Source organism: Dysidea avara, chromosome 4 (genome assembly GCF_963678975.1).
Source record: "Dysidea avara chromosome 4, odDysAvar1.4, whole genome shotgun sequence".
NCBI lineage: Eukaryota > Metazoa > Porifera > Demospongiae > Dictyoceratida > Dysideidae > Dysidea > Dysidea avara.
The window spans coordinates 34,627,449-34,649,488 of NC_089275.1; the positions used below are offsets into that span (position 1 = coordinate 34,627,449).

Here is a 22,040-nt window from a genome sequence, read left to right on the forward strand (position 1 = left end):
AATAATGTTACAAAAAGTAATTCGATTAGGGATCATAGAAAAAAGTAGGGAAACAAGGGAGGTCGCCTACACCTGTAGATATACTAGTGAGCATTTTATCCCTAATTCAGTCATGGGTATAGACTGAATTAGGGATTAAATGCTCACTAGTATATCTGCAGATGTAGGCGACCTCCCTTGTTTCCCTACTTTTTATTTCTGTGATCCCTAATTGAACTTAAAATTCCTAATTTTTACTTAAACTTGTTTTTGTAGCTAGTATCACTCCTTGTACGCATAAGCCATAATATGTGACTGGGCCTGCGAAAATAGGGCATGTGGGCACATGATTTTTGCCTACTTTTTCAAACTTTCATCACTCATAACTTTTTGAACTATTATGTTATGGCAATGCAATTTGAACATCTAGTAAGAATTGAATTGGCTTTATGATGCAAGTAACAAAATGCAAATATTCGGTTCCAGCACTGAGATATGACCTGTAGAGTGACATGGTGTAGTTTGTGTCCACATGCCCTGTTTTTGCAGGCCTGATCACATATCTTTTAATACCTTAAATTTAGTAAATCTATTTTCTTTTGTTTTTATACCACTGTACAATAACATTGCCTTGGTTAACTATTCACGTGATATATAAGTTTTTCATTAATATGTTCATAGAACTCTATACTGGTGTATTTGATTGTCAGTAATATCATTCAAGAAATTTGCTCTTTTGGTATCTCAAAACTGCTGTAGCTACTGCTTGTCACATGCATACATAGCCTAGTGCTATCTGTACTGATATTATGATACACTGCAAGAGACTTAGGTTGGTGGACAAATAAGAGGTGTGACCTCATTGTAGTAATACGACTATAATGTTAGAAGGGATGGTGCATGGTATTGCTGTATGTCGTGAATCATGTATGTTCTCATTTGCATTCTGATCTTGTTGAAGGACTATAATGTAGTCACTCTAAGTTGAGTTGTACCCAGGTAGCAAACATGCATGCTGCTGCGTTGTGTTTACAAGTCAACCTCTGATTATCATTTTTTGACAATCTTGCTATAGAACATGAAATCTTTACTTATTTTGCCAGCCCTCAATTATTATGTGATTTTATTTCTAACGTTATTATTATTATGCATTGCCTATGAAGGTGGTAAATCACTAACAGTCTTCTGGGTGTTACATAGAGAGGAGATATAAATTTACATCTTAAATAGTCACATTTATTTACTGTAAGTGTATGGTTCACTGATGAGAAGATTAATGGTCAAAGCATAATATAATATATGGATGATGCCTCCGAAACTTAAATAGCCATCCTTAAAATTGGACACCGACTAATAAACACTACTGCTTAATAGCAGAACAAATCATGGCAGTCACTTTACTTGTAATTAATTAATTTATAATAGTAATGCAGACTTGAATCATTGGAGATTTTATTGCTAAACCTTAATTGTATCCAATCACTTTGTCCTATATAGCAGATACTATCTCTCAAGGCTAGAAATACTAGCATACTTTATTCTAAGCTATACTGTAGTGGCACATGTACCTCCAAATTTCTGTTGCATGCACACTTAAATTTAGGGGGGTCTGGGGGCATGCTCCCCCAAGAAATTTTTGAAAATATGCATTCTGAGATTGAATCTGGTAACAATTTCTCCAAAAATCTCTAAGCTGACATTTTAAACATAATTATGTTAGAAAGATTTTGATATGTAGGCTGCTTATATGCTTGCTTCTGCTGGCTCACTGAGGCTAAATAATTAAGACGTGAAGCTTGAAGCATACAATAGACATGGATGCCATTCTGGGGGTCCAGGTCTTAACACTCTGTGATAGGATTTTAGGCTATTTTTACTGTACTAGCAACTTGGTATCAGTAAACTACGTATGCAGCTTTTAAATATTACGGTATTTGACTGCTATGAGAGTATTTTGATGTGAACTTTTGTTACTAATTCAAAATCAATTCTAGCTAATTGCTTGAATATACTTGACCAGTTTCTGGAAACCTCTGAAACCCCCTGGATCTGTCATTGAGTGACATGTGGCATATGAATGTTATCAGTTGCACTGACTGTTACTGTAGAGACGTCCTTGTATGCATTTTATTATTATTATCAAAGGTTGTAGGTGAGTGATAATATCACTCAACAGGGGCGGTGGAGCAAGTCTAAGAGTGGGACCAGTAAAGTTTGTTATAATAACACTTTACAATGACCAGCACTGAAGGTCTGACAGCAACATGTGCTGCAGCCTTAACCTAATTTCAAGGACTTAGACTCAATGACTTGACTTAATAATGACTAATAGCTGATAAGGTGTAACAGAAAAGGGGCCAAAGTAAAGAAACAAATTCCTCCAACCCCAGGATTCGAACTGCAGGTCACCCAATGTCTAGTCAGGGCCACACTCAGTCTTCAGGGATGGATTTTCTTCCTTAAACCTAAAGTATTTATTATTATTATTAACACTTTACGGTGACCAGCACTTAAGGTCTGACAGCAACATGTGCTGCAGCCTTAGGATTACCTAACCTAATTTCTTTGACTCAGTTGAGTTTGCATACAACAGATATGGATGTCATTCATAGCAATCTGGGGGGCTTGTTCCCAGGAAAATTTTCAGATTTGTAAAATCTGAGAGAGTAGACTGTTTTAGATAATTTTTAAGTAGCTACTTACAGCTTTTAAAAAGTAATGTAAAAGTGACTTTTCTATTAAAATGGTTGACTGCTCTATTAGAGTATCTCAATTTTTTTACAAGCATTGTCAAATAAAAGTGGGAACATGTCTCCCGCCATTTTCATTGCTTATGTGTCACTTACATTTTAGTCTTTTGCCTCCACCAACACAACAATATTAATTATAGTGATTGCTGCAGCAGGTAGATCAGATTTCTCAGTAATGGTACTTGCATACGAGTACCTATAATTATGGTAAAATTGAAGTACATATTTATACATAAAACACATAGAATAATTTGTACTGATCACTACTGGACAATATGTGCCATTATTGATAACTCCATCCTAAAATATTATTATGCATATAATATGTGCAGACTGTAATAATTACACATAGCTATATAGCTTTACAAATTTGCAACAAAATAGATCCAACCCTATAGTTTATAAGGCCAGAGCTATAATTTTATGTAGTGATTCTTTCTACGTTCTGTAACATGCAATTACAAGATATCTTTCTTTGTAGCATGAATGCTGTACGCCATACTTATGGCTATACATTATTAAACATTTAGTACTGAGAAAATCACGTGTATATAGACTATGTATCAAAACTGATGCTTTGATCTATGCATACCATATATAGCCATGCAGCTAAATATTATATAGAACTGGTTGCAATCTATAAAGAACTAGCTGGCTGCATTCAAGGTTTGTAGTCAGTTTGGAGTATTTTACTTCATTTGACACAGCGCAACGAGAGGCATAGACTGATCAGTATAGCAGCATCTACAACACGTATAGAAACAAAGACTGATTACATACGTGTAGCGTCAACCCAAACGTATAGAGGCATGTCCACACGACAAAAATAATGCGAATTGAATCCGCATTGATTCGAATTATTCGCGTCCACACGGAATGCGCATTAGGGTGATTCGAATTGAAAGTGGATTACACGAATCCACCTCCACAGGTGGTTTGAATACGAATTGGCTGCGAATCGGGATTTGCTACGTCATAATAATGCAGCACGTGAGGGCTTGACATGTTTGCGCGTGACCTTTGTAATCAACACAGGATAGAAATACAGAAGCGCTCGGTGTGATAAAAGCGCAGGGACGTATGGAAGCAGTGTTTCATCATCGTATCTAGCCCTTAGAGTTTGAAAGAACAACGGTCCCATACCCATCACGCACCATCAGCAATTTTTCATATTCTATTCGTAGAAATCCTTCCGGTACGTTATAAACAAAAGTATAAGCGTTACTACGAGCTATTCCTTTCAGTCTATCGTTAAACTCACTGTTCTCTTGGTTGGCGCAAATGAGTGTTTTCTCACCGTTTAATTATCCGTTTATCACACTAGTAAATTCAATAATGCGCATTACGCGATAATGCGTGTGGACACGTTCAATTCGGATTCAATACGCATTGCCTGGATTCGTTTTGCATCCGGTTCCTAATTCGAATTCGTGTCCCGAATCTGGACTCTTAACTTAGACGGCACCTCTGTATATGTCACAAGTATAATCGTATAGAGCGTTTTCATTTCCATGGTAACGAATGATGACGTATAGAGCACACCCACGGTCGCCATATTGTTGAACCAGAACTGGATCGTGATTACGGATATGGCGGCTGATGAATTGCCATTAAGTGACTGCTCGGGAGTTGTCTATCAGTAATAAGAGGAGGTACCTCGAGGAGCTATCTGGAATTCAAGACCCGTATTTGATTCCACTCTCTGAATTGATGAAAGGCATTTTTCCACCTGTCACGAACACAGATATCTTCAACTACTTGGTCCTGGGACCCAGCTTTTGTACTTCACAACAGTTTAAAGCTCATAAAAGTCTTGATGCGTACAAGTACTTATTCGTGAACTACCTGGGTTCAAAACGATTTGACAAAAAGTTTGCTGCAGTAGCAAAGGTAAATTTTAGCTACACGTGCAATCACTTTTTATATGTACTATAGTTGAGACACTCCCAGCGTGCTAATGATCCACCAGTGAACACTTGGGTGACATGTGAGCATGATGGCACAGTTGAGGCAGGTCACTGCACCTGCATGGCAGGCCTTGGTGAAGTTTGTTCCCATGTTGCAGCTATTTTATTTATCTTGAATTGGCATCACGGGTTTCCACAACTTGTACACAGATAGGTTGTGTGTGGAAGGAGCCGCGCTTAGTGGAAACGATACCTAATACTCGAATAATGGACATAACATTTACGAAGCCTAAAGGTTCTATTAGCTGCAACAGGAAAAGGGGAGCACATTTATACAATGACTCATTGCCTGATTTGACGAATTTGTTATCCAGAGATAAATAATTTCTCCTCTAAGGCTACTAAGTGGGGCTGTGAACACAAGACCTCAGCAAGGTCAGCATATGTAGACATCATGAAAGATATTCACTCTGGCTTTGTTTGCAAGGAAAGTGGGCTTATTATTAGCATCACATATCCCTTCATTGGGGTTAGTCCGGATGGTAATATCCAGTGTGAATGCTGCACTGGAATAGGAGTACTGGAAGTCAAGTGCCCTTATTGCGTTCGTGATGTTGAACCATCATCAGCTCCCTACATTCAAGATGATGGTAACCTTTTGAAAACACACATGTACTATTATCAAGTACAGACTCAGCTCTTTGTGTGTTCTGCTGATTTTGTAGTTGCGACTTTTCGTGATGGTAATGCAAGCATCTCAATCCAGAGAATATTTCGAGATGAACACCTGATCAAAGACATAGTTGACAAAAGTTCTCATTTTTTTGAATTATGTATTCTTCCAGAACTGCTGGCAAAATGGAATTCTCAAGAACAAGTTATACCAGCACAGACTGCAGCAGCTTCAGCTGTTAGTGATACTTACACTTACTGCAAGGAAGACAAGGGTGGTGAGATGGTTGGATGTGACCATGATGATTGTGAGAATAGTCAATGGTTCCACCTCTCATGCCTTAATCTTGAAGAATCCTCCACGTGCCAACAAGTGGTATTGTGCAAACTGTCGTAAGTTGCTTCAATTTACACAGAAGAAGCAAAAGAAATAATGTTATTATATTAATGTACAGTTACAGTATTTGTCATGTAATGAAATTAATTATTAGGAACTACAGATTTACTACATAAATTATTTAATGCCGAACAAATAATTATAATTTTGTCTATAGTAGCTTTTTCTCCATCTGCCTTAGGTTTCACAAAGTCTATGGGGATACAACTCATCAGAATAGAGTATCTCTGCCTCGTAGCACCTATCACTCTCTCAATGTGTATACAGACATTTGCCAGTTGGTGAGTTTTCTCAAGATCTTGTGGAGACAACTGCACACATCCACGTGTGAATGCGGGTATTTGTAAAGTTGCCTGCATTCTGGCAACATCCTCATCAATGTCAAAACCGCGGTCAGCAAGGCCAATGTCTCCCGGCAATAATTTTGAAAGAAAGCCACAGTTGACAGTCAAGTGTTTATCACTTGCTCTTCCTCCCCAGGTACATGAAACAAAGGTAGTTACTCCTTGTGGACACATTGAGATGAACACTTTAGCAGTGTTAGCATATTTATATTGCGACCATGTTGCTGACTAAGCTACTAAATGAGATGGTGTTTCAATCTTTATCTCATAACAGTCAACAATTGCCACTACCTTAGTTCCATAGCAGGCACGAAAGCAGTTTGGCATAGTTTTCCACAGCTGCTCCTTCTCTGGCCATTTTATAAGCCACTGCAAACATACCATCATAACCTCTAGTGTTGCATGGAATGAACGTGACACAGTAGCTAGTGATACATTCAATCTATATGCTAGGTCTTGCAGTCCCAGATTAAGCCTCAACTTTAAAAGAACTATGAGGAATGAACGCCAGTAGAATGCTTGTTTCTCTCCATTACAAAAGGGCTTCATCACAAACCCAAATGTTGACAGCAGCAGTGCGCACTTGGTCAGCCCAGTGTAGTAATGTACCTTGGAATCATCTGACAAAAAAACCTTCTCATTGAAAAAATTCCAGTCATCTGTCTGAACCTCAACATCACAAGTCTGAGGTGGAGTTGTTTGCACCATTTTGCTGTGACACAACACTCCTTGATCAGTTTGAGTACCATGATGGCATCATTAACAAACACACAGCCAGTATCTTCCTCTGATACTTGTGCACATTTGTAGCACTTACCGCTTTCAAAATGATTACTGCAAACATAAACATTTTCTAAACATGGAAAATCGTCTCTAGAGATGACTGATAACCAAACTCTTCTCCTTTCCGTCGTTATTTCCACCATTTGAGGTCCTTGGTGCTTGATTATGGTTGGTTAGTAGCTTGTGAAACGAGCAATTGTTCCTTCCATGCTTGCTACTGTCACTAGAACAGCCAACAATAGCGCAGTTAACCATTGTATTCACAATACAAACGCTGTAAAAACAACAATCACTACCGCAACGTGGTTCAACAATATGGCGACCGTAGGTGTGCCCTTTACGTCATTATTCGTTACCATGGAAATGAAAACGCTCTATAGAGCAGTTTCAAAACCATGGTAACCAAAAATTACGCAATGGACACACCCAAATCGCCATGTTTTTGTACCAGACTGTTTCATCATAGATAATACACGAACATGGATTGGAAACGCCCGTGAAATTATTTACCTATCCTAGTTACGGTGCGCCAATACATTGGAAATTTTGTTGAAATGTACTGGGTGGCTGTTTGGCTTTCTCTCGCTTGTTTGAAGGCTAGTTTCAAGGCGTGGACATTCCTTTTACATTGTTTATTGTGTAGCGTTTTGTACTGAACAAGAACACAGCTTGTCTGTGGACATTGGAGGGAATATCATTGGCGACAGGTGGATACTGGCAGGTACGCGTTAGCAAATATTTCAGTAGCATCGTTACCAGCTATCTTAACATAGCCTCTATGCCACAACCAAATAAATGTTTGATAGACTGAAATGAATTTTTAGCCAAACACTTGTTCGACTTGGGTAAAACAATTACCCAAAGTAGTGCCTGTTTTCTGTTGTTTTATCCAAGCAGTCTGAGTATACAGTGAAACATTGGATATCTGGTTAGCTAAAGCCACTCTACCTGCTACAAGTGAAGCTAAGAACAGCAAACAAACGATGCTGCACTTTTTATTTCTTCAGGAAATTTGCCCAACCGTTATGAAACACTATACTTCACCTTTTAACTTGCATCTTGTTACGCTGTTGTTTGCTACTCGCAAGTGTCCATAACCAGTCCAGCCTCCAATTAGTGTAGGTGCTTTGTAACCCAGCTGTAACCAATAAACACGTATTTGTAGCTTACAAGAAATGCAAAATGTTCCACCTGTAACGACTGTAAACTTTTCGCGCACCGTAACGAGGATGGTCTATGACGTCACTACGTAAATAATACGGGCGTTTCCAATCCATGTTCGTGTATTATCTATGGTTTCATGTTGCAAGTTGAATTCGTTGCTAAATTCATGCCAAGACTTATTAATACGTAAGTAAAAGAGATGCCAGTGATAGAATAAAGCATGTAGGTGAGTTATTACGCATTAAAAGATCCGTACTGCCTCCCAACAGGGTAGTTTCGTAGGAAGGAGAAATGCGTAAAGATGGATTTGACCAAATTTCGACCTATTCACCGCCCAAAGGTGGTTAAAACTAGGGGAAACCTGCAGTATAGGTCTTTATCCAGCACCACAGCATCGTACAGCCACATCGAGCTATTCCCGAGTCAGCCAGAATCGCTCATGTGCTGGGATTCCCACTTCGTGTGAAAAATCAGACAGCAAAATAAGACCGCTAAAGTTTAACTGATGGTTGATTTCGACAATAAAACTTAACCCTAGCAAAATTCACTACTAAGAGTCTTCTTTTGCTGGCGTTTTATCACAGTTTGGTAGTACGCCATTACCGGTCTCATGCCTTTCAGGAGCTCTGGCTAACCCTGGGATAGCTGGATGTGGCTGTACGCTGCTGTGGTGCTGGGTAAAGACCTATACTGTAAGTTTCCCCTAGTTTTAACCACCTTTGGGCGGTGAATAGGTCGTAATTTAGCCAAATCCATTTTTACGCATTTCTCTTTCCTTCGAAACTGCCCTGTTGGGAAGCAGTACGTATCTTTTAATGCCTAATAACTCACCTGCACATTTTATTCTATCACTGGCATCTATCTTACTCACGAATTAATAAGTCTTGGCATGGATTTAGCGAGGAATTCAACTTGCAACATCAAGCAATCTGGTACAAAAACATGGCGATTTGGGTGTGGTCCATTGCGTAATTTTTGGTTACCATGGTTTTGAAACTGCTCTATTATAGACCCACACAGAGTCACACATACCTCAATACGGCTGCATACTACCCTCTATACGGCTGTATACGCTTCTGCTAGACCCACACCTTGCCCTCAAAACGGCCCATATCCCTTCCGAAATACCCTTTTAATTAATGACGTCGCTTTCGATTTATTGTTGCTATTTCACGTGAACCAAAACAAGTTGATGTTGTGCTACTTCTAAAAACCAGGCGCCATGCAGCTAGCTATCACATCTGGAATAACCAACTATGTATTACTACTTTACAATAGGGTAGTTTGGGTTGTGCAATAATATAATTAGCTATTTCTCGTATTTCGTAATTCATGAAATATTCGTAATTCGTTAAATTACGTTGCTATGCACTGCTAAGGAAGCGTTTGTTAAATAAACCACTTTAACCAACATATTACTCACAAAACTATCTTCTAAACTGTTTTATAGTGTGACTAACGTGTTTTTTTCCACAAATTCTCTCGACAGAGCCTCAAAGCTGCTCTTCATTTTCGTTCGCGTACGTAAGGGATACGCCCCCTTTCAACTCGAAGCGATAGGCTATTCCTGGCACTGTACGAGGCCTGCACCGTTGGTTTTCAGTTGCTAAATGCCTGAAAACCTCAAGGGGAAGGTAGTCTGAGGAAAGTCACCACATCCGTAATTCAGTCCGCCGAAAAGAAACCACCTCAGAGCAAAGTTCACCTGTGCAGAAGTTTAATACAGACTTCATTTCACTTTTACTTCTTACGTAAAAGCTGCTTTTACCGTTATTAAACGATTTTGCTCACGTGGGTGCGTACGGACAAACATAGGTAGATAGGTAGATAGGTACACACACACACTTTTACGAAAACAATTTCAGTAAACCAGGCGCACGCCCACAGCCGGCCTTCGGCGGGTTGTGGGCGTGCGCCTGGTTTAACAAAGTACAGTTGTACAATAATGAAACTGGAAAAAAAAAGAGGTAAAACAACCTCATAGTCAATGAGTTTTCAGTTATAACTGTTCTGCCTGATCATCACTGCATGAGCTGTGTAGCAAGAACCCACAATCCTTGAACAGATAAAAATTAGCAAAACTATACAGAACTCTACTCACATTGGTATCTCTCAAACTAACTGCTCTTGAAGTGCACCACATACCACGCTGTGATATTCAGCCCTTGTGCACCTTGAAGATTCAAGATTGCTAGAATCACAGGGACAGTGCAGCACAAATAACTTACTGAATCACCCAAGTAGGTACATCATACAGAGTTTACAAAGGAGTAGGCAATATCCACTTTCCTGCAATGCTTTATTCAATGTTCCAGCATTTCAAAAATGTAGGCAGTCCAAAGTCTATATTGCATAAGTGCACAGTCACCAATTATTATAGGGTACACATATACACATACTGTCAGATCTCCACAGTGGTTAGTAGGACGTGTAACACCTGATTACTTTCATCGTCCCTCTTCTCTTAGGTCCATGTCCTGCATGTAATTCTTCTATGAAAGGACATATGCAGTCAACATAATACAGCTTGATATTACAGTATCTGACTATCTGTAGTTTATGTGCACCTCTTTTTTAACTGTTTGTGCGATTCATTCACTCCTTCATGGTTGACGCTGTAAACGCTGGTGTCATAGTGTCGATGTGCTGCTCTGTGAACAGTCTGAGAATTAGAGATATAAGACAAAATTACAACTTAAGAAAATAGTCATCAGCTTTCTTTCTCATCTTGAGTAAATCGTTAGCAAGTAATTGAATATAACAGTCAAAAACCTATAATATTTATGAAGTTGTTGTAAATTAAAAACTTGTGATAATAACACTGATTGGTGATGGCTCACTGCATGGACTTTCCCTTACTGCAATTTCATGTTGGTCATCTGACTTCAACGTCCTTTCTAAGAGTTAAAATTGTCTGTGTCATCATTTGGCATTCTTGAGACCCACATGCAGCTATATAAGTAGAGGATATTGTACACAGGACATGGTATACACAAGTAAAATTCATACCAATACCTACAGTAAATTATTATTTATTCTTGCCAATACTATTAGCACACAAAGCTAAGGGGTATATATGGCCACATGTTGTCTTGGGCCTGGGCTAGGCCAGTCACATGCATCACACCCAAGAGAGATGAGACAAAGATGCAACAGTTACACTTTTGTCTGTAACCGTAGTTATTATATTAATAAATAGCTGGGCACTTTATAATAACATGGTACAGAGATTTAAAATAAAGCACACTACAGGAATATCACAATAATTAATATTTGTATGGGACTCATCTGATACAGATGGGTCTCTTAATACATTGCACCAGCTCCCACAGATGCAAAGCATCCCACAGAATGCCCACGCAAGAGACCAGACGAGTAGAACTGCTAAGTAAAGCATATTGACAGTTTTATGAGTACGTGTAAAGAATGACCCCTTACAATCCCACACTCAAGCAATCCCGTGCATACTACTGCATGTGTGCAAGCTCCTGTAGTTCTTTTTGAAGGGGTGAGCATTGCCAGCCTGACTCAACAAAATTTAATTCTACCATGGATTCACCTTCATTGACCCACTCGGAGTTTTACATCTCTGTTCCAGGACCACAGAAATCAGGCCAGCCCAGATTCTATGCTGGGACCATTGGATTGACTCTACTACTAGTCTGTTGTGGCCATGCCACTTTCTCTTCAGAAGTATGCTGCCATATATGGATTGGCGGTGAGCAACTGGTCTACAGCTAGAGCACTGTTTTGTCATTGGGCCAGCAAAAAACAGATGTTTTACTATGTGAAGCGGTGTTGGGCCACTACTAAATATCTACCATCAAGAATCTACTAACGTTTGAACCTTGAATCAAATTTACTAATAACATGATGCTGATATTTCGTACATCACAAAGAATCTCTCTGACTAAAGTTTGTAAAGAGTGGCTAGGAATTCATATTGTCTAACCAAATTCATACAAACTAAAAATAATTATAACTAACATACGATCTGTCTGTTCCATGTCCACCGAGACTGTAGCTACATGACACTGTTTGTGGCAGCATGTTACCCAAAGACTTTCTTTTCTTCCTGAGTGTAGCTAGCCGCATTTTTCATCCGTTGTTCATTCTCTTTTCCCGACCCATTGACTAAAAGAATAAAAGTGACAAGCGAACAAGGGCGCTTGAGTTACCCAAGAGTGGGCAAAGCCAGTTCTTCCTTCCCTTTGGGCCGCTGGTAGCCCAACAAGGACCTCGACAAGGACGGCGGCTAACTGCTGTCAGTAAGGTAGGGGCGGGCGTTTCCGGAAAAAGTTTGCACACGCACTAGAAATTTGTTCATTCCTCCTCAAAAGAAAAACGGATTTTAAAATGCTTAGTGCCGAATTGTAGCTAATGAGCTAGGCTATCGGTGGTATAAATTGTGGGTGGTGAAGTATAGCGTACTAGGAGAAAGAGCAGTTTAAATGTGTAGTTTGAGAAATTGTCAAAATTTTATGTGGCTGGGGTTTCCGGACACCACTAAAAAAAGAAGTGCCTGCCATTGTTATGGGAAATGCTGCACTCTATTCAGTGTCAAGGCCCAGCAGAGACTGATAGCATTCTGTTTGTGTGGTTACTTTGTTGGTGACTGCGATTTTTAAGAAGCAGAACTGCTGCCAGCCTTGCTCGGACCGTGCGTGTGTCTTGCAGCACTTTCGAAGATGCGACATTTGATCTACTGCTTGGAAATCTGTACCAGTCCTTGCCTTAACACCGAAACAGCCGGGACAGCATAGTTAAGTAGTGTAGCCCCGCGGATCCTTGTTTGGGGCTTCTCTGGGCTGCTGGTTGTGTTGATTGTGCGTGCCAGTTAACACGTCGCAGGTAATGGGCTTGGATTCCAGTTGTACTATCTCTAAATCATGTATCTGTTCACTGAATAGTGTGACTGATCATTTGTGCTGCCTATGGTCGCTTAGAATTATGAACGGTGCCCTCAATCTCCTGTTAACATGCGTAGTAAAATTTTTTTACACAAAAATATTCTAACTGTTATCTTTATCCAGTCCCTAACATCTAGACATATACCAAATGATTGGCTAAAAGCCAACATAACACCTGTGTTTAAAAAGGGGGATAGAAGCAACACCAACAATTACCGGCCAATTTCACTAATTTCAGTTTGTTGCAAGATATTAGAACATATTATGTATCACCACATTGCAGAGCACCTCAACACCAACAACATATTAATTGACGAGCAATTTGGCTTTAGAGCAGGTCATTCATGTGAGGCTCAGCTCATATCTGTTGTTGAAGACGTACAATTGGTCATGGACAATACTTCCCAAGTAGATATGATTTTCATTGACTTTAGGAAAGCATTTGATACAGTTCCGCATTGTAGACTCTTAAACAAACTTTCTCACTATGGGATTCAAGGTACAACTTATGACTGGATAAAGATTTGGCTGACTCAGCGAACACAGCGTGTTGTTGTGAATGGACATGATTCAAATTTTGTGCAAGTTCAGTCAGGTGTTCCCCAAGGAACTGTTCTTGGCCCATTGATGTTTTTGCTCTACATTAATGACATCAAGTGTGGCATCTCATCCCATTTGAAACTTTTTGCAGATGATTGCATATTATATCGAACTATCAATAGTCAGCAAGATCAATTATTATTACAACATGACCTCAACATTATATTAAAGTGGACTGAAACTTGGTTAATGGAATTAAACACTTCCAAGTGTGTGGTACTTACCTGTAGTAGACTAACATCCTCCTCTACTTTCAACTATACTATCAGAAATTACTTTTTGCAGCGAGTTACCCAACACCCTTATTTAGGAATTCTCTTAGACTCAAAAATGTCATTTACACCTCATATCAATCAAGTTATCTCTAAAGCAACAAGGATGCTAAACTTTGTTAAACGTAACCTTTATAGATGTTCTGCAGAAACTAAATGTTTAGCCTACACCAGTATAGTGAGACCACTGTTGGAGTATGGATCGGCAGTATGGGACCCCTACTTGCAGAAGGAGATACAAAGTATAGAAATGGTACAACGACGTGCTGCTCGTTGGGTCAAGTCAGACTACCGATATAACAGTAGTGTTACATCTATGTTAGCAAATCTACAATGGCCATCACTTCAACACCGACGATATGTGACTAGATTAAAAGTCTTCTACAACATTGTTTACTCCTCATCAGTCTTAACAGTTCCAAATTATTTCAATAACACCACATATCCCACCCGCCACCACCACCCCTTCCATTTTGAGATTCCGTTTGCTAGAACAGATCATTATAAATTCAGCTATTACCCCAAATCTATCCGCGATTGGAACAATTTACCAACTGACACAATAGAATCCCAATCTCTACAGGTATTTTTAGATAAATTATAACTGACTCTTATCTATGTGATTTGTAATGTTTTTCCTTACCTGAACATATCAGTTTGTAACTGTGTTTTCAGTAATCATAATCATAGTCATAGTCATAATCATATTCTACACGCGCAAGCGAATTGTGATGTATCTCGGCAATCCTTAAAGCTATCGAAACAAAACTTTAGTATTTTATAGTACACAAGTAGGGTACTTAGGTACTTAAACCATAGCCTGATTGGTTTCTATTCCATCCTTCAGTAGCAGATTAAAAACTAAGTGTCCGGAATACCCAGCTGTCCGGAAACCCCCTTACTTACCTTATATTGCACAACAATCTTTTTGATTTCTGCACAGTAACAAATATATAATATATTTGTACATACAAACTAGTACTCACTCGAAACACCAGTCACTTCTACCATCTGTGCTTAGGCTGCACCATATACTGCCACTCGAGCGTCAGTCAATCAGTAGCTGCGGCTGGTTCTTTGTCACAATAGCGATTCGCCCCTGACGACGTTTCACACAATGCAGTCAGTCTTGGCCACAATTATGTGAACAGAAGAAGGCGTTCACGCATATGTAACGTCGTTCATTGGCAAGCTATACACCTGTATACAATAGGATCATATACAGGCATTGCCTATGTATCCTAAATCACTAATACTAATACTGTATACGGCCTGCCATCTTGCTCCGTCTCTGTATTTGTGTGTATATTCTCCGTATACGTCTGAAAATGACTGTTTTGTATATATCCGTATATGCTTCCAGTTGCGCTGTGTGATCAGTTGCTGATCTGGTGTGTGTTGCTGAGAAATAGTCTCCTGTTTAATGTACGTACTACTTAATGCTCACTGCCTTTAAATATAATTTTACATAAAGAATTTAAATGAAGCAATGCTACGAAAAGGTAGTACATATATGCATACAGTATGTGTAACTGCTGAAATGATGCAAAATAATAGTATACTGTAGTTTACATGTAAATGAGTGCATATAATATGAATAGATGTTTAACTACATGTGTGTGCGTACACCAGCTACATAGAAAAGTTGTAGCTCATTGTCTTTTCCTCTACATCTGATAACCATCTCAGTTTTCTTATTAATTTCTGCTTTTATTTGCTCATTACTAACTTGTAGTATATAAATGTTTTTTTTCTTGTTTTTTTTCAAGTTTGATATGCATGTTGAAGTTGATAACAGTTTAAACACAATTTGTTCCATAGTTGAATCACTCAGTGCATTGTTATGTAGAAACAGTTCTCTAAGAGTATATACAGGTGTAGGATGATGTGCAAGTAAAGAAGTCAATTGACTCACTGTAGAATCCTCATGTGAAGTTGTAAATGAAATTGATCACTTGAGGTGCTAGACTTAGTAACTACCAATCTTCTAACGTCTAGTACAGATAAAATATTTTGTGTGTTAGCCAAAATTCAACTCTAAATTATTTTATTGACAGCTCTCCGACTCATGTTGCCACTCTTTTGCAACATTAATTCCCTCAAAATTTTGTAGATTAATAAGATTCTACAATTGTTGCTAAACCACTTTACATTCATTCCCGGACACATTCACCTTCTTACAATCACCACCACCTAGCATTATTAACAGATGTCAGCAAAATATACGGGGCACAAAGGAGTATATAAGTCCGATCCATGATGTGGTGATTGTACATATACAGATAGATACTGTGATATGCTGAAAGGCACCTGTCAGGCTAATGTGAGTGACATCTAACTAAGAAAACATCAAGTGCGTATAGCCATAGCTGTTATTGAGTTAAAGGAATTAGTAAGTAAGTCAGCTAGTTAGAAGATTATTTAACAAAATTTTTAAAAAATTTGTAGCAATTTATTGGAAGCATTTTGTGTTGTTACACTGAAGCTTGAGATGTTGATTTGTTGTAGCATATTAGTGGTTTTATGTGTCAAAACACCCCAGCAATGATGTTTACGTCAATCAATTGATAACATCGCCATGTCCTTTGGTGCTTGCTATTACATATAGCATAGTTTAAAAATAATTTTAAAAATTAAAACATGGGAATAGAGGTCACTGAAACAAGTAAAGAAACAAGAGTCAAACAAGCCAGCATGATAAACACACAGAGATCTCTGTTTGGATTCAGTGGATATGGTAGAAACTAAGAAAATAACAGTAGTTTCTCTGTAAATCAGGGATAGATAAGTACTGAGAATGCTACTGTATAAATGTTTATTTGAGTCCAAATAGAGATCTCTGTGTGTTTAACATGCTGGCTTGTTTGACCCTTGTTTCTTTACCTTTTTCAGTGTTCTCCATTCCCATGCTTTAATTTTTTAAATTATTTTTACACTAGTTTATTTACTTTTTATAAATCTATTTATGGGGGTATATAGCTAACATGATAATAAGAGGTGCTGGTGGTGCTTGATATTACACAGACTAAACATGTATATCAAGTCAGTCATCATGTACAGTAGCTGATAGTTGCCTTACTATTGAATGTGCTTTGTACTATATAGCTTTGACATATACAACTATAGGCAGCGTATAGCATGCTGTGGTCAGCAATATAGTATGGGTACTGATTTATTATATACACATGTACATTTGTACAGTTATGTGATCAGAATAGGTCACGTATGCAGTGGTACACACCAACATTGTTGCTCTGGTATGAACTTAATATATATACTGTGGTTAAATATAGGTAATGATATAGGGTTTCCAAATAAAAGTGTTAACATGAATAGATTGGATACTTATCAACACATATTAACATGCTGGTTACTCTTGCAGAGACTAAGTCAGAAGAACATTGGCAAAGTGAACCTACAAGAAGCAAATTTGCTTGAGAATGGGTGTGCAAATTATGCGTGCTGCTGAGAAGATATGTAGTCCATGGAGCACAAAATTTGTTTCTTAACCAAGGTGGAACAGACAAAGTGTTAATCTTATTAATGTATATGTGATTTGAAGCATTTCCTTCAATAATGAATAATGAAAAACATTTTCCTAGCTGGCCACATGGAAATCTCAAATTTTGTGAATGAGGAACAAGCACTAAAATTTATCTAATGAGGTACATAGACTACGTACATGCTTCTGTTGTTAAAATACTCTTTTCGCTATATACTGTACAACACTGCACGCAGTTACAGATCATGCATAGATATTTTTAAAAAGAGATTTCACTATATAGCATACATGTACGGCCATGCCAAAGTGATTGATAGACATTCACCCTACAGATTTCCTCCCCAGTTACTTACATAGTCATGTAGCTGATACGGCAAGGCTTTTGAAATAAACATGCCATATATGAAGTGTAGCTAGTTCACACAGTGCTTGTCAGTATTCTCAGCAACTCTTATATAGATAGAGGAAGAATTTATAGTTTATAAAGATGGCTAAGTTTAGTACAGAATTGTGATTGGCTTTTGGAAAACCAGCGTTAATGTCAATATTTATGATCAAAATGAGGCATTCCAAACTACCAATCAGCTTTACAATAATTAGAATCATTAATCAGCACCTTTAAATATTTTAAGGTGCACAAATGCTTTAATGGTGACAAAGCATGGATTTCTATGTATTTCACATGTGACAATAAGATTGATTTTCAACCTCACAATAATATTACAGTTGTATCATATAGTGCAAGCTGGAATAGCATGCTAACGTCAATTCTGCTGTGTAGGATGCAGCTACATTTTATTTAGGATAAAGTTCAATTAGTTCATCAAGAAATTGAATATTGTCTCATGCAGTCTATGAATATCCTTTGTTGTAGGTGGTAGGTCGTAGGTGTGCTTGTTGTGCTTATATTTCACTTGCTCCCATGTACCATATAGTTTTACATCCCTTTGTTGTTGATGTAAATGTGTTGAAAACTGTTTTAGCAGATGTTACAGCATCTTTTGCCAATTTGTTTATTAAGGGAAGACAGTATCAGCTATGCAATAATGTCTGTTATTCAACTTTTCCCTGGTGTACAGCTAACATTGGTATACAGTTTAGTTGCTGAAGTAAAGTTTCAGCAACTACTGAGGCATTATACCTATATAGAGCCCTACAGTTGCCAGGCCAACATCTTACCATATGCACGGGCTTGTATTTATCTGCCTCTTCTGCTCATTGCTGCACAATTCTACATGGTTGTAAGGAATTGAAAAGAAATATTTTATTTGTATAGTGTATTCATAGAAGAGTTCTTTATTTGGGAGTATGCATCACCATCGATGATGATCTCTGCATATTTTTGTATAGCTTATGGGGAAATGAGTGTTTCAATTGAAAGCCAAAAAATGCATACATAATGTATAATAGTTATGCTGCAAGTGCAAAAAATACAAAATCTAAAGAAGATCCAGTATTCAGTTGTTCTGAAACTGTTACATACATTAGTTCAGTGACTCATTGTATGTGGTACTTTTCTGTATAGATATAGTTCATGACATAAGCAATGCAATCAAAAGCTACATTTATGTTTACTATTCAAAATTCAAAAGTTACAAACAGTTATATTGTTATAATTTTATGTATGTATGTCTGTTAATGTATGTATTTAATGTAGTGAAGTTTTAATTTCATGAGCTTTTAAACATTTCCAATGGTAAACAACAGGATATTTTGTAATTCACAGGTCTGGACTACTATATATTATATAATTATTGTAGTAAAATGGATCACTTTATTGTGCTTACCAAAAGCATTATAGCAATGGATATACAAGGTATTGTATGTGTGAACAATTTCAGTGCAATATTGTACAACTCTGTAAAAGTTTTGCTCAATGTTGATATAGCTACATAGCTATATTCGTGTGTTATTGAGGTATGTGTATACAGCATTATAATATAATGTACATGTTTTAGCATTAGCTATATACAACAATTTCCTTGAATGTTGTTATAGTAATCATCTTGAGTTATTTCTCACTTGCTGGACTACTAACCATCGTACTTGCTGTTCATAATCAACATCATGTTCATCCTGATGATACCTTATGTCTACAACCACCTTTTCATACACTAGAATACTTCACTAACAACTCTGATGTGTACTTTGTGTCTTATACAACACTGCTCTTTGGTCAAGGAGAATACTATCATACAAAAAGTGATTTGATAGTTCAAAATGTCATTAATGTTTCACTCATTGGTACACCAAATACCACTGACCCTACCTCACCTGTAAGTGTCATTAAATGTTTACCAGAACATCTCATATATTTCTACAATACCACTAATTTGCTGATAAATCTGTTAAGGTTTGAAGATTGTGGGTGCTTAGTGTCAAAGGTCAGTGAAGTCACATCTGTTCAAAACATGATGTTCCATCATTATTGGGCAGCAACAATTTTTCAATACTGTATGAATGTGATCATAAGCAATACACATATTTATAAATCAGTGGGATGCAGTATATTAACATTTAATGTGATGGGAAACAATATCATTGTGAATGTTACTGTAGTAATGGGTGGTAAAGAAAAGTATGATGGTACAGAATATGCCAGTCCTACAGCATATTTGCGGTATAAAAATGCACATGGTAATGCTGCAAAAAGTGATGATATCACTTTTAGTATTGACAACGTTGTATTGAAAGACGCTATTAAATCTTGTGATTATGATGAAAGTACACTCGAAATAGATCTTAAATACTCTACTGTGTTCATTAGTATTAAAAATTCCAACTTTACTAACTGGAATGGCAGTAGAAACATGAATATTAGAATAACTAGTCCTTCATCACCTTTCATGATCTACTTTTATAAATGCAACTTTATTTCAAGCAGGGTAACCAATGACCTCATTTACTTCTGGTATAACCCATCTTGCATGCTTGAACCCTATGGAAAGGTAAATTTTATGTTTGATGAAGTCACATTCTTACATGCAAGGCGTCAAGAAAATAATGAAGAATCAGGTCCTGTACTCATAAGATTCAATATGTTTTCGAGATGCTTTATTCATAAAGTTCATCTTACATTCAGCAATGTAGGATTTTATTATAATGAGTTAGCCATATTGAAAGTGACATTAGACAATCCACCATCACAGAATCAGTCATCTATTATGATTTCAATGGAAGGCTAGTTTGTTGCACAAGTAAATCGTGCTAGAGATACATTAATATCATTGACAAATGCACAAATATATTTTAATGGAATTACCAAATTCATTGACAATTCTGCAAGTAAAATCATTTATTTATCTTCTTCCACAATGAAATTTTCAAATACTACAACATTTCATGAAAATTATTGTGACGAGTTAATTTCTCTGAATTGCAAATTGTGTTATTTGGTGATGTCAGGAAATGTAAATGTAACTATGTCCAATAATCAAGTACGTAAGCAAATAATTGGAGTTCCTACCAGAACCAATCTCCCTTACCCTTACTGTCTATTTCAGTACTATTCAACTATTAACAGCATATATAAAGAGTTTCGGATTAATATGTTATATAATTTACCCAATAGAGCAATAAGGTTACCTACCATAGTTGAATTAAAATTAATTCATGATTCCATCCATCAATTAACATCACATTGTAAATGGGCTTCAGGTGCAGCATTTCAAAATGTCACTCCAAAAATTGTAAATAGTAATATCATCACCTTAAAGTATACAGACGATACAGTCCAAACTCACATAGGTGACCACACCACAGTTTGCTACTGTCCATCATCATCACATTACAATTGTAGTGTTGATCAATTAGGTCCTGTATATCCCGGTGAAATTTGACTGTGGATTTGTGTCTGCCATACAATAAAGAAGAAATTGGTGTCTTGTACACTGAAACATACAACAATAATTTACCAAATTCTTCTTGTAAAATTTATGAATATAACAGTATGCGACATATATTCTACAAAAGCCACAGCAAAGTTGTGGATTTTCCTATTGCTTCTGCCCAGTCAACATTTTGCGAGCTATTCCTGACAGCCCAACCAAACTTGTTCACTTCTTATGATGCCTTTTATGTCCACCTTCTTCCATGTCCATTAGGATTTACATTACAACATGGAATTTGTGACTGTGATCCTGATCTTAGAAAATACATTGATGAGTGTATGATAAGTAATCAAACAGTGAGAAGGCTTTCCAACAATTATATATTGGGTATTAACTCAACGAAACAGTACATGGTGTCCAATGAATGTCCTATTGATTATTGTCTACAAAGCACAACAAGGACTAATTTATATTACCCAGATACTCAATGTCAGCCTCACAGAACTGGTCTGCTTTGCTCACAATGTGTAGAAGGGTACAGTGTAGTGCTTGGCTCTAATTGGTGTAGAAAGTGTTCTAATCTTCATTTGTTGTTTATAATTTATCATGTGTTATATGGCTTGTGTCTGACCATGTTTCTTTTTATCCTTAAGTTCACAGTAACTTCAGGAATTATCTGTGGTGTTATTTTATATGTTAATATGGTTCAGATCGTTAGTCCTTTATTGAATTTACGTGACAGGTTAGTGACAGTTTTGTATACATATATTTATACAGCAAATCTTGAACCATCTTTTGAAATGTGCCTTTACAATGGAATGAACATGTATAATAAAATGTGGATGCAATTTACATTCCCAATTTATTTGACAGTGATTACTGTCTTATTTATCATAGGTAGTCGTTACTCTAGAAAACTTTATCGGTTAA

General features: G+C 37.3%; 1 protein-coding gene and 3 long non-coding RNA genes across 6 annotated transcripts in view; 2 read left to right on the forward strand and 2 right to left on the reverse strand.

Moving 5' to 3' along the window:
• Nucleotides 1-22,040, reverse strand: part of LOC136254802 (protein NLRC3-like) — a 101,616-nt gene that overhangs the window by 22,413 nt on the left and 57,163 nt on the right. The window lies entirely within an intron of this gene.
• Nucleotides 4,228-4,941, forward strand: LOC136254796 (uncharacterized). Its single transcript, XR_010700752.1, has 2 exons — nt 4,228-4,619; nt 4,665-4,941. It is a non-coding gene; the product is annotated as an uncharacterized lncRNA (long non-coding RNA).
• LOC136254807 (uncharacterized) overlaps nt 7,353-22,040 on the forward strand; it is a 123,472-nt gene continuing 108,784 nt past the window's right edge. Inside the window, exon 1 of the long non-coding RNA XR_010700782.1 lies at nt 7,353-7,553. This is a non-coding gene — a long non-coding RNA (uncharacterized lncRNA). The remainder of the gene's footprint in view (nt 7,554-22,040) is intronic.
• Nucleotides 9,926-15,078, reverse strand: LOC136254797 (uncharacterized). 3 transcript variants are annotated; one of them, XR_010700753.1, is made up of 9 exons: nt 14,765-15,078; nt 14,685-14,713; nt 14,422-14,532; nt 10,837-10,948; nt 10,564-10,768; nt 10,396-10,488; nt 10,225-10,339; nt 10,098-10,169; nt 9,926-10,052 (listed from the first exon to the last, which is right to left on the reverse strand). It is a non-coding gene; the product is annotated as an uncharacterized lncRNA (long non-coding RNA). The 3 variants fall into 3 exon arrangements; XR_010700754.1 differs by lacking the exons at nt 14,422-14,532; nt 14,685-14,713; nt 14,765-15,078 and having other exon boundaries at nt 10,856-11,957; XR_010700755.1 differs by lacking the exons at nt 10,837-10,948; nt 14,422-14,532; nt 14,685-14,713; nt 14,765-15,078 and having other exon boundaries at nt 10,564-10,647; nt 10,692-10,811.